Source organism: Prionailurus bengalensis, chromosome D2 (assembly GCF_016509475.1).
Source record: "Prionailurus bengalensis isolate Pbe53 chromosome D2, Fcat_Pben_1.1_paternal_pri, whole genome shotgun sequence".
In the NCBI taxonomy this organism is placed as follows: domain Eukaryota; kingdom Metazoa; phylum Chordata; class Mammalia; order Carnivora; family Felidae; genus Prionailurus; species Prionailurus bengalensis.
In genome coordinates, this window is record NC_057351.1 from 63,393,645 (window position 1) to 63,406,403 (window position 12,759).

Below are 12,759 nucleotides of genomic sequence, written 5' to 3' on the forward strand. Positions count from 1 at the left end.
TTTATATCATTTAGTATATATTTATAAATAATATTATAGATGTAACTGTACTTTTAAAACATGACTGGTGTTAACATCCTTATGCTCACCAGTAAAGGAAAGAAAACAAGAGACAGGTGTTTTCTATTTTGAAGAAGTTTACAATCTTGGAGGGTAAGAAATTGGCAAAGGAGCTTTTGCCAATGAGAAAGGAAGAGATGTATATATGCTAGAAGAATTAAAGATGAGAGCTGAAGATCAAAATTAAATTATGGTGGATTAGTGGCTGGCAGAAATTGAGAGCATTTTACGTAGACAAAAGCTATGAACAAAGATACTGAGGTTGGAATGAAGTGGAACTATTTTGGGGGCAAAGAGCCAAAAAAGATTGGGGCATAGAGGACACAAGCTGGATCATGTAGAAATCAAATTTAGCTAGGTGGGAGATAAAGAAAGATCAGGAGATCTTCAAGGCCAGGGAATGTGCTCGCACTTGCTGTTTTAGGAAATCAGGTGGTTCCTGACATTGTGTTTGAGCAATGCTGTGCTAGCCAGCCCACTTCTTAGATAATAGCCCAGGTGCAGGAAATGTAGACCCACCTGAGACCAAAAGTTGGCTTCTCCAGGAAGCTCTCACATATCAAACCAACTTTCTCCGTGGCCAATTTTAAACTCTAAATCGGGTACAACTCAGATTGTGAGTACTTATTGTCATTGCTGACTGTCTTCTTGGACAATATTCCTCCAACATTCCTGTTCAATGTCTCACTGGCACTTTGTCCATAATGGGGCTAGCTGGTGGGTATTTTGGGGGAGGAGGCCTGAAAGCAGGTTCTCAGACTATGATAGATGGTCAAGTGATTTCTTTAGGAAGTGCTCTCCAGACAGACCTGTCAAAATGGAGAATCAAAGACAAGGAAAGGGAAGGAGACCAAGCAAGGAAGCTATTTCAGCCAAAGAAGCAGGCCCAGTCATCCTGCAGAGGAACTCTGGGATGTGAATTATAACCGAGTTCATTCTGAATCATCAAGGCAAGGGAGAATAGGTTTTAATTTCCTCTGACCAATTAGTCATTGGCTAAGGAATGCCTGGGGAGGGAGAAGAAAGTAAACTTCCAGGTATTCTAGCTGTCTGTGATGGCAGGCAAATCAGCCCTCCTGAAAAGGAGCTAGACAAGATTCAAAGCAACATGGACATCAAGGGACAGATGTTCCAAAAAGGTATGAGGGGACTGTAATGAGCACCAGCAGTAAATGCTTCCAGGGCACTGGTTGTATAAGAACAATATTTTTTGTCCTCCTTTTGTATTGGCCTGAACTTGTAATTTTAGCCCCATTAATTCCTCTCACCTGAGAATCTGAGGCACAGCGTTGAGAGGCCCCAGATTTCCAAGATATGTACTACCTCTTTCACCCCACCAGTAAGAAGTGTTCAGATTTAATCCTGCATTGCAGAAAATAATTAGGTCTTTAAAGCCTATAAATTACATTTGTCAGCAGCAGAGAAAACAAATGGAGTTTCTGGTTCTCTGGTGGCAATGATGAATGGCAACATTGAGCTTTTGCTGTAAGAAGCTTGCGTGGACCTAGAAGCTTGTTTATTGGATCTTAACGAAAAAACTATTAATCCAAACCATTTTAGATGGTGGTGGCCATGCTCTGTGTATAAAGGTTTGGGGGGGGGGGTTTGTCCTACTGGACTGGAAAGTTCTATATGGCTGATGATGCTCCGACAAGAGAAAATGCTGCCAGGGCACCACTTTAGACTAGAACACACTGCAAAAGTATACAGATTAGACAACCCATTAACTAAGATTTATATGATGCTAGTAGATATTAATAGGGTTGATGGTATCTGTACAGAACATCGATTTCTGACTAACATTCATGACGTACACCGCTTCCTTAGCTTCTGACTCTACACGGCAGTTTAGCTGCAAAATTTCAAAGTTTAAGATAAAATGTAATTGATTAAAAATGAGTCTTGAGGTAGGGAGTGTGTAGGCTGAGAAGAAAGCCTGGCTTTTCTCTAACTGCTAATAGGGTAGAAAGCCAATCTGTAGTCCATTGGCAGTCCTTGAGGATTGCAGCGTGGAAAGGCTGTGCACTTTCAGGGAGGTAGGCAGGTTCAAGGCCTAGGGACCTGGTAGAATGGATCACTATAATGTGGGTTTTGAAGATGCTGCAAATAGAACTGCTCCCCCCACCGTAACCTTGCTCCCACAGCAGTTATTAACTGCACTGTTAAAGCAGAAAGATACCGAGGTTGGGGGTTAACTGAGCACACATTCCCTCATTTTCTTCCTTTCTGAGGAAAGATGTTACATAAATGACTGTATTTAGGCAAATAAGGGTCTGCAGGAGTTTTCAATCAAAGCTGATTTGCTGCAATATCGTTAGTAGGTATCACATTAAACAAATACAATAAATAGGAGACAGAACAAAAGAAGCAAAGCAGAAAGAAACACTCAGCCAGCTTGTCTGCTTGCTTCTTAGCAACACCCACAAGCAATCAGTAGAATAAACTAACTAATGGAAGATGCTCTCCTGGTTTAATGCTCATAGAAATGGAGAAATCCATTCAACATCCCTGTTCAATATGGTTCAGAAAAAAAATCCTTGCTGCTTTAAAGTTTCTACGGAGTTACCTTGTCACCAACCAGAAACCTACATTTGTATTCACAAGTCAGGAATATTACTGTAAAATACAAGAGAACTCTCTAGACCCTGGGCTCAAGGAAGAAAAACAATTCATATCCCTTTTGATCAATAAAAGGGCATAGTGAAGGTATCTAAAAGGCCCTTTGAGCTCTGGCATAATTTCTCATCACTCTGTTCACTCCCTGGAGAGAAAACACTATTCCTGTATCAAGCATTTATTTAACCCTATGCTGTGAAGGACAAAGCGATGTTCTATGGTGGTTGCACACATCCATGAGGCTTGTCTTCATTTCTCTGGCGAGTGTTCCTTGAGGTCAGGAATCCAGATAGACACAGAAATAATTGCCATAACAAGCCAGGTAAACACTGATCACACAATTGGAAGAGATACTGTGTATTTAGAAATTGGGGAATGGGGAGAGACAGCACGGGTTAAAATAAGCAAAATTCTGGATGTTGTAGCAATGCATTCGGTGTAAACAAAGCTGGACAGACTACATGGCAATCCTAAGCAAGCCAATACAGAAGTTCCTCCACAAATTAATATTTCTTAAATATTTCTTCAATACTTACGAATGAGTTTGAGGTAATTTTTTTAAGTTTACTTATTTATTTTGAGAGAGAGAGAGTGAAAGAGAGAGAGAGGGCAGAGAGAGAGGATCCCACGTAGGCTCCAGTCTGTCTGCGCAGAGCCTGATGCGGGGCTCGATCTCATGAACTGTGAGATCATGACCTGAGCCGAAACCAAGAGTCTGACACTTAAGCGACTGAGCCACGCAGGTGCCCCTGAGGTAATTTTTTTCTTAATAAAATGATATAAAGAAAATATTGTAATTAGGAATAGATTCCCTCTCACTACTTTACAGCCATTGGCAAAAGAAAGTTCTAAAAACTATGAGCAAAACAGTTGCTGCTTTCTTGCAAGTTTTGTTTTCCTGTCCATCTTATTTTATTATGAGCTGAATTTCTTGGGACGTGTCATAATGATAATGATATCTAAGACATATTCACTGTCTATTATGTGCCAGGTCCTATGCTACATGAATTAAGTAATCTTTCTAAAACTTCAAAACAGGGGTGCCTGGGTGGCTCAGTCGGTGAAGCGGCCGACTTCAGCTCAGGTCACGATCTTGCGGTCGGTAAGTTCGAGCCCCGCCTGGGGCTCTGTGCTGACAGCTCAGAGCCTGGAGCCTGTTTCAGATTCTGTGTCTCCCTCTCTGTGACCCTCCCCCGTTCATGCTCTGTCTCTCTCTGTCTCAAAAATAAATAAACGTTAAAAAAAATTAAAAAAAATAATAAAACTTCAAAACAACCTTGTAAATTGAGGCCTATAACTGGCCTCTTTTTTTTTTTTAGGTTTATTCATTTTGAGAGAGAGAGACTGCATGCACATGTGAGGTGGGGGGAGAGAGGGAGAGAGAAGGAGAGAGAAGGAGAGAGAGACAGAGAGAGAGAGAGAGAGAGAGAGAGAGAGAGAGAGAGAGAGAGAGAATCACAAGCAAGCTCCATGCTCTCAGCGTGGGACTCCATTTCATGGGCTTTTGATGGGGGAGCAAATCTCATCAGCCTGTTTGGTTTCCTCTCAGCTCTTGCCACTGGTATTTTCTTGTGCATTCATTCGTGTATTGCCCCTACCTCCTCAATTGGTCTAGTTACACTTTAAGCTTCCAGAAAGCACTGACCTTGCTAATGTATTTATCACCACTGTAGCCTAGAACCTAGAACAGTGTCTGAGACAGGAGAGGCGATTCATAGGTTGACTGAACAAAGGAGAAAAGGAATGGATTTCAAGATCTCTTCATACTATGCTCTTTCATTATCAGGGATTGTTGTGATTATCCTCAAAGTAACATGTCAAGGTGCTTAATCATTGCCCCCTGTCTCCATGATAGATGTGTGGGCTTTGGCTCTACTTGGTGTCTTATCCTTCATTTCACTTTATGGTATTTGGCAGTTTTGGATCATAAACTTTTTTTTTTTTTGAGAGTGAATGAGTTTATCATGTCTTTTCCTAAGAACAGCTTTTTCAGAAAGAGAGTGAAGGGGGTTCCCAAAGGTGCTGATCTCCTGGAGGAATATGGAACATTTCACGGATTTGTGTTTCATCCTTGTGCAGGGGCCATATGTATCTCTGTATCCTTCCAATTTTAGTATATGATCTGCTGAAGTGAGTGCAAGACTTTTTCTTTCTTTTCTTTCTTTCTTTCTTTCTTTCTTTCTTTCTTTCTTTCTTTCTTTCTTTTGTTCTTTCTTTCTTTCTTTCTTTCTTTCTTTCTTTCTTTCTTTCTTTCTTTCTTTCTAAAATCAAACACAGATTCACACACAGGCAAATATTTGAGACTAAAGACGAAACATTGAAATTCATCACGAAGAAGAACCAGACATGCTGTTTGGGGCACATTTTTTTGTCTGGAAGATACTAAGACATGAAATCGAAGTTTGGATAGTTTTGTTGTGAACACTGAGCCTCCAGCTAACCCATGGTCAAGGAGCTTAATCAGAGGGAAAGGGGAGGGGATAGACAGTAGTTCTTTTCACTTTGAGGGCTCATTGGATTCTATCGCTTCCTGAAACTGCATTACAGCACTTATAAAGCAATTAGACTGCTGATATGCTAGAACTCTCCTAGGTTCATCCTTTTCATCAAGTAATTCCTGCCAGGGACCAAACAGTCTGGAACTAGCTTAATAGAACACTATTAAGAATAATCACTATTTGAGTTCCTTACTTCCTGGAAACCTCAAAGCATAAACATATAGGTTTTATTTAGAAGAGATCCTGTGAGTTGTAGAATTTTATCACTGTCCCTGATAGATAAATGGCAGCATGGGAGATTTTTGTCTGTTTTCCTATACTCAGAAAATAGTAAAGGTGGGACGATCCCTAGCATTTATTTGGTTTTCTTTTTTTTTTTAATTAAAAATGTTTATTTTTGAGAGAGAGGGAGAGAGTGCACACACAATCAGGGGAGAGGCAAAGAGAGGGAGACAGAGGAACTGAAGCAGGCTCTGTGTTGAGAGCTGAGAACCTGAAGTGGGGTTCGAACTCACAAACTGAACATCATGAGATCATGATCTGAGTCAAAGTTGGATGCTTAACAGACTGAGCCACCCAGGCGCCCGTATTCTCTTTTCATGAAGATGTTCTACAAGGTTCTTTCACAAATAAATACATGCTGGAGAATGTGTGGTTGGGAATGGGAAGAGGTTCTAAGTGATGTAAATTCTAGCCAAGATGTGCCTTCCTCATGTAAACGCAAAGTTCAACTCAAATTTATAACTAGAGGAAGAAAAAGAGAATTAACATTGTTTCCCTATAAGTCAACAGCATAATAGTATTCACTTAAATATGCCTTCCCATTCATTAGCCTGTTCCATTGTGCCAACATTCTATGGAGCAAATTGTTCTGACATAATTTTCCTTTTGTTTTCAAGGTGAAGGGACTGACTCACAGCGTTTAGGTCTTGAGCTCTTGCTCCAAATTTAATTCAGTGGTACCATGTCAGGAACACAGAAGGCTGAAATAATTGGGTGAAATTATACAATGTTGGCAAAATTTAAATTTGTCTTAACTTATAAAAGTGACTCCGCTTAGTAGGAAACAGTCTCGTTGTAAACAACCTGGTGGATAAAAATAAATGTCTACATGAAATTGAAGTGGTTGACCATTTTACAGTTTGCAAAGCAATATCACAGACTTTAACTTATTTGAGGTTTGCTTCAATCTTTTGGGAGAAGCAGAGGAAAGAGTCTCTTCATCTATAATATGGAGTCCTTACAAGCTTCAGTGGGTTGAAATGACTTATTCCAAGTCCCACAGCCAGATGATGGTGGAGCTGGGACAATCTCAAAAACCCCTTACTTGTTTTTCATAAGGATTTATTACAAAGTTCTTTTGAATAATGACCCCCCTTTGTGCATTTCAAGTAGAATTTGGTATGCAGAGATTTGATTTACACATCACCTTTTCTAGCCCTTCTTTTGCTTAGCACTAAACAGATATTCCAGGAGACACTCATGAATATTGAGCTTGTGTCCAGTCTCAGAAAGTATCAGCAAGGTGCTTCTATCTCAGAAAAGAAGCCACATTTCTGATGATAATGTTGAGGTTCATAACATATCGAGCCCTGAGCTTCTCCAGTGAGCCACTGGGAAGCCTCCATGACTCCATCTACTCAGTCTAAGAAAATTCTTAATCAGCAGTGAGACTGAGTTCTTAGTTTCCAATTGTTAAGGCCCTTCCTTTCTTCTGTCTTTAAGAAACTCCATTGCAACATTTTCTTACTGCAAAATTTTCTGGCACCTTCTTTGCAAGTCATTTGATTTGATACTCTTGTATTTTCCTGAGACCTTCATGGATGAGAACAACAGAGGCCAAAGTCTGTCTGTCTCTTATGTTCTTATTTCTTTTAATACCATCCTCTCGAGATGTTCCTCCTAGCCTATACCTATACGGATCCTCCCCTCTTGAATTTCTCTGCCATTTGTTGCCTTTGCTAATTTTCTATGGTTAATTTTTGTGCTTTGTCTCCCCAAGATTATTAAACATCAAATGAAGGTAGATATAGTTGATTATATTATTTTATATCCAGGACATTAACCTGTATAATGCCTTCCAGATCAGAAAGGCTAGGCAAATATCTATAAAATGCTTGTCAGGTTTGTTGTTGTTGTTGCTGTTGTTTGTTTTTGTTTTTGTATTTTCCTGATCTAACCGTCTCTAGTGAGGATGTAATGGTATTGTAATGTAATGAAATTGTTAATTTCCACTAACAATGGAAAGCATTGTTAATATAAAACCTAACACCATGGGGGTAGGGAAGGAGAAAAAATAGTTTAAAACAGAGAGAGAGGCAAACCATGAGAGACTCTTAAATACAGAGAACAAACTGAGGGTTCATGGTGGGGGAGGGCGTGGAGAGGAGAGAATGGATGATGGGTATTAAGGAGGGGACTTATTGGGATGAGCACTGGGTGTTGTATATAAGCAATGAATCATGGGAATCTACCCCCAAAACCATAAGCACACTGAATACACTGTATGTTAGGTAACTTGACAATAAATTATATTAAAAAATAAATAAATACAAATATGTAAAGAAAAAAAAAAGAAAATGCTTAATTGGCTATATACATTTACAAGGATGACCAAGGGTATACCTCTAAAGAATATTCCTCAAAGGAATCCATTTAGAAAATTATTAATGGTTATTGCATTTTTAATATTAATAATTAGGGGTGCCTGGGTGGCTCAGTTGGTTAAGTATCTGACTTCAGCTCAGGTCATGATCTCACAGTTTATGGGATTGAGCCCCACATTAGTCTCCACACTATCAGCGCAGAACCTGCTTGGGATTCTCTCTCTCTCCCTCTCTCCCTCTCTCCCTCTCCTTCCCTCTCCTTCCCTCTCTCCCTCTCTCTCTCCCTCTCTCTCTCCCTCTGTCCCTCTCTTTCTCCCAGGATAGGTAAATAAACTTTAAATAAATAAGTAAATAAGTAAATAAGTATAAATAAAAGAGCACTAAGATAACTGAAGTTATCTTAAATTATATTAATAGTCAATATTAAGCATATATTGAGTGTTTACCTTGTGCCAGGGAACTGTTGGAAATATTTTGTGTCTCTTAATTTATGTAATCTTCATAAGAAACAACCTTTGGAAAACCCAATAGTGAAACAGTTAAAAGGGTTTACTTTACCAGACAGCCAGGTACATTACCCTGGATGCTTCTAGACTAAGAGCTCTTTCAGTATCAGAATTTTGTTTTGCTAATTGTTTCCTAGCACATATTAAATGCTTAATAAATATTTAATGAATGGAAGGATTAATAAGTGAATGGCAATATTGCTTGGAACTTGTTTGTTTGTTTGTTTGTTTTTGGACTCCATGTTGAAAATGATCAGGTACGAAAATTAGTCTCATTACTCTGTAATTATCCCTTATTTTATTCCAGAAATGGCATTTTCCAGCTTAATTGACTTCCTCAATCATCAAACTTAGCTCTGACTTCTCCAAAATCAACCATATTTCCCCTTGAAGGAAATCAGTGTGGATGAGGGTTTCTCAACATTGGCACTATTGATATCTTAGATTGGAGGATTCTTTGTTGTGGGGGTTGCCTTGTGCCTTGTAAGAGTTTTAGTAGCATCCCCTAGATCTCTACTCCTTAGATGTTAAGAGCATCTTTCTCTTCTCTGCTTCTAGTTGTAACAACCAGAAATGTCTCCATGCATTGCCAAATGCCCCAAGGTGGATAAAGGTGGTACAAAAGTATCCCTGTTCTGGAAATACTGTTTTAAACCATTAGGAAGTGTTGTTTTTGTTCAGTTTTGCTTTGTTTCTATGAGCTGCAAGTATTTGTTTTTCTGGTGATTCTGCAAAAAAAAAAAAATGCACAGTCATGACTGGAGAAATTATAGTATCTTTGGATTAAGTAATATACATTCATAAGTGGATTATTTTGAAAGGATCAGTGCATATTTTGATGTTTAATTTCTTGTAAGTTTGTATACATTTTAAAAAATGTTTTATTGCCAGTAGTATGTCTTCCTCTGTCAAGTTCAGCAGTGCTCATTAATGAATCATCTCATTTATCAGATGGGAAAAGATATCCATTGGGCAAACAGTGACTTGGATGAATTGGCTGGACTCCGCCCCAGGCATCCTGCCTCTGAGCTCCTCCCCTGATTGGTTCCCCTCCTTTGGTGACACATTCCACTTTCACTCTAGCCTCCAACTGTGTGGTCTCCAAAAAGTCACACTATTTCTCCACAAGTGCATTGGCTTTACTGTTCACCTCAGATGACTCCCTGCCTGTCAGACAGGATGACAACATCTCCCCAAGAGTGGCAGTTTCTCGCCTTTCCGGAGCCACAATCTTGTAACCAGCCTCACAATTATGGGTAAATACACTGGCCACGTACAGCCATGGGGATGATGGGCTGGTCGTGACAGATTGACCGGAATGCCATGGTAAACCACTCCTCTTCCCTGGCCTTGAAGCCCCAGATGAGAAGAACAGACAGCTGAATAGCTCACGGCCTTTAGCTATCAATTTGATTTAGCAACTGCAAAACTGCTCTGACAGCCCAGTAGCCAATTAGTGGCCTGCAATCATCAGCATTAATTTGTTCACATTTCCCCCTGCAAATTGCTAATTGGTTGAACTGAGCAGTGGTTGGGCTGGATTGCTGGGGAGGAAGAAGGAAGTTGAACTGTCTCATTTTCTTGCTGAGTATATTTAGATTAAAGGTGATGCCAAAGGACACACGGCTTCTGAACTCCTTTAGCAATTTAGAAAGACAGTCCTTTACAGCAAGATGTCATTAATTATGTATATTCTGGATGGTGTTCCAAGTCTTTCAGGTTACCCAGCATCTCATTTTTTGGAGATGCTTGAAGAGTGAACAGACGAAAACCTTCTCTTACCCCTCCTTTATCAAGTTTTTCCATGTATTTGCATTTTGTTCTCATAATATAATGTTAAGATAGCAAAGATCCCTTCCTTAATAATATCATTGTGTTTATTATTCTCCATTGCCCACCTCCTCTTCTCTGGTTCCCAAATATTTGTTCTTTGCCTGCTTTGGTACCCTGAGAGACCGACTTTTATGACCTCTGTTACTCATTCTTGCTGTCTAGTTTACCACTGGGTTTAGCTAATAAATCACAAGAAAGAGACTGTAATTCAGGAGGAGGGAGGAATGTTTTTCTTGCCCACTTCCTGCCTACGTTGGTGCACATTTCTAGTATTGGCCTCTGCCCTCTATAACTTCATTCCCTTACAGGTAGCAACTCTCCCACTGCTCTATTTATCATCAGACTTTGATACTATTGTTCCTGCCTCTTGCTTTTCCTGGTCTAGATATAGGAATGTCTTCTCCTTGCTGCTAATTGCTAGGTGCCTTAACATAATTTGATGGCTCCTTTAAACCTTCCCACACTTCTAGTGGTCCTTTCATTAAATTCTTGTGAAAATGTCATCTAATTGTACTATTATTCATTTTATCTGCCTGATACTTTCCATATGCTTTTATGTAACAAATATTTGTTTTGCCCATACTATGCAGGGTGATGGGTGTTGAGCTGTGAGAAAAACAGATAGGATTACTGTCCTCATGGAATTTGAAATCTGGTTAGGTTATTAGATATTAAATGATTAATTGTAAATAAGATCTAGCATGAGCTAGAATCAAGAGCAGAAATTCTAGAACCAATTATCATCCAAAATCCATAGGTTACATTAGAGTTCAATCTTGCTGTTGTGCATTCTATGAATTTTGATGAATGTATAAGGACATGTATCTAATATTGCACTATTGTTCAGAATAGTTTCACTGCCCAAAAAAGTCATTGTGCATTGTCTTTTGGTATCTCCTTCCTGCCTAACCACTGACAACCACTAACCTTTTTGCTATTGCCGTAGTTTTGCCTTTCCAGAATATCTTCTAGTTGGAATCATACATTATGTAGCCCTTTTAGATTGGCTTCTTTCACTTAGTAGTATGCATTTAAGTTTTCTCCAAGTATTTTCATGGATTAATGGCTTGTTGATTTTTAGCACTGAACAATATTCCATTGTCTTTTCATATCATAGTTTATCCACTAATCTACAGAAGGATAATTTGGTTGCTTCCAAATTTGGGCAATTATAAATAAAGGTACTATAAACATGCTTATGGGGTTTTTGTGTGGACTTACGTTTTTGGTTTATTTGAGTAAATAAACTGTGATTGCTGGATTGTGTAAAGTATGTTTAGTTTTGTAAGAAACTGTCAAACTGTCTTCCAAAGTGATTGTATCACTTTGTATTCTTATCAGTAATGCATGAGAGTTCCATATCTTCACTAACATTTAGCATTATTATTGTTTAAGACTTTGGCCATTCTATTAGGTGTGTAGTTGTGCTTCATGTTAAAGTTTTAATTCCCTAATTACGTATTAAGTTGAACAGCTTTTAATATACTTGCTTGATATTTCTATATCTTCTTTGGTATAGTATCTGTTAAGATATTTGGCACATTTTTAATTGGGTTGTTTGTTTTCTTACTGTTTTAAGGATTCCTTATATTTTGGATAACAGTCCTTTATCAGAAGTGTCTTTTGCAAATATTTTCTCTCAGTCTGGGGCTTATCTTCCCATTCTCTTGACTTTGTCTCTTGCAGAGCAAAATTTTTAAATTGTAATGAAGTGCAGCTTATTGATTATTTCTTTCATGGATCTTGATTTTGGTGTTGCATCTAAAAGGTCATCACCATATCCAAGGTCATTTATCATCATATCCAAAGGAATTGAGGTTTTCTTTTATTTTATCTTCTGGGAGTTTTATACTTTTGCATTTTAGTTTTAGCTCTATGATCCATTATGAGTAATTTTTTGTTAAGAGTGTAAGATCTGTATCCAGATTCATTTTTTACATGTAGATGTCCAGAATTCCAGCACTATTTGTTAAAAAGGCTATTTTTGCTTCATTGTATTGACTTTGCTGCTTTGCCAAAGATTAGTTGACTATATTTATGTGGATCTATTTCTGGGATCTATATTCTGTTCCATTTATCTGTCTGTTCTTTGACTAGTACCATACTATCTTGATTATTGTTTTATATAATAAACAATATTAAGCTTTATATTAAGTCTTGAGGTTGGGCAATGTTACTTTTTCAAATTTGTTCTCATTCAATATCAAACTGACTGTTCTTGGTCTTTTTCTTTTCCAAATAAACTTTAAAATCAATTTGTTAATGTCCACAAATAACTTACCTGGATTTTGATTGGGATTGCATTAAATCTATAGATCAAATTGAGAAGAACTGACATCTTGACATTATTGGGTCTTCCTGGCCATGAGCTCTACTTAGTTCTCCTTTCATATCTTTCATAAAGTTTTGTAGTATTGTTCATGTAGATCTTATACATATTTTGATAGGTTTATAGCAAAATATTTTATTTTGGGGAGTGTTAATGTAAATGGTATCGTATAATGGATTTGAAATAACACTTTTTCATTGCTAGTAAATATGAAAGTAATTGACTTTTGTACTTTACATTGTATTTTGAAAACTTGCTATAACTTGCTAAAACTTGCTTACTAGTTCCAAGAGTTTTTATTTTTTTGATTC

The 12,759-nt window shown here is 38.2% G+C and overlaps 1 non-coding gene across 1 annotated transcript; it reads right to left on the minus strand.

The window, feature by feature from the left end:
* Positions 1-4,710: 4,710 nt before the first annotated feature.
* LOC122493597 lies at positions 4,711-4,814 on the minus strand. Its single transcript, XR_006299955.1, has one exon. It is a non-coding gene; the product is annotated as a U6 spliceosomal RNA (small nuclear RNA).
* Between the last annotated feature and the right edge of the window lie 7,945 nt (positions 4,815-12,759).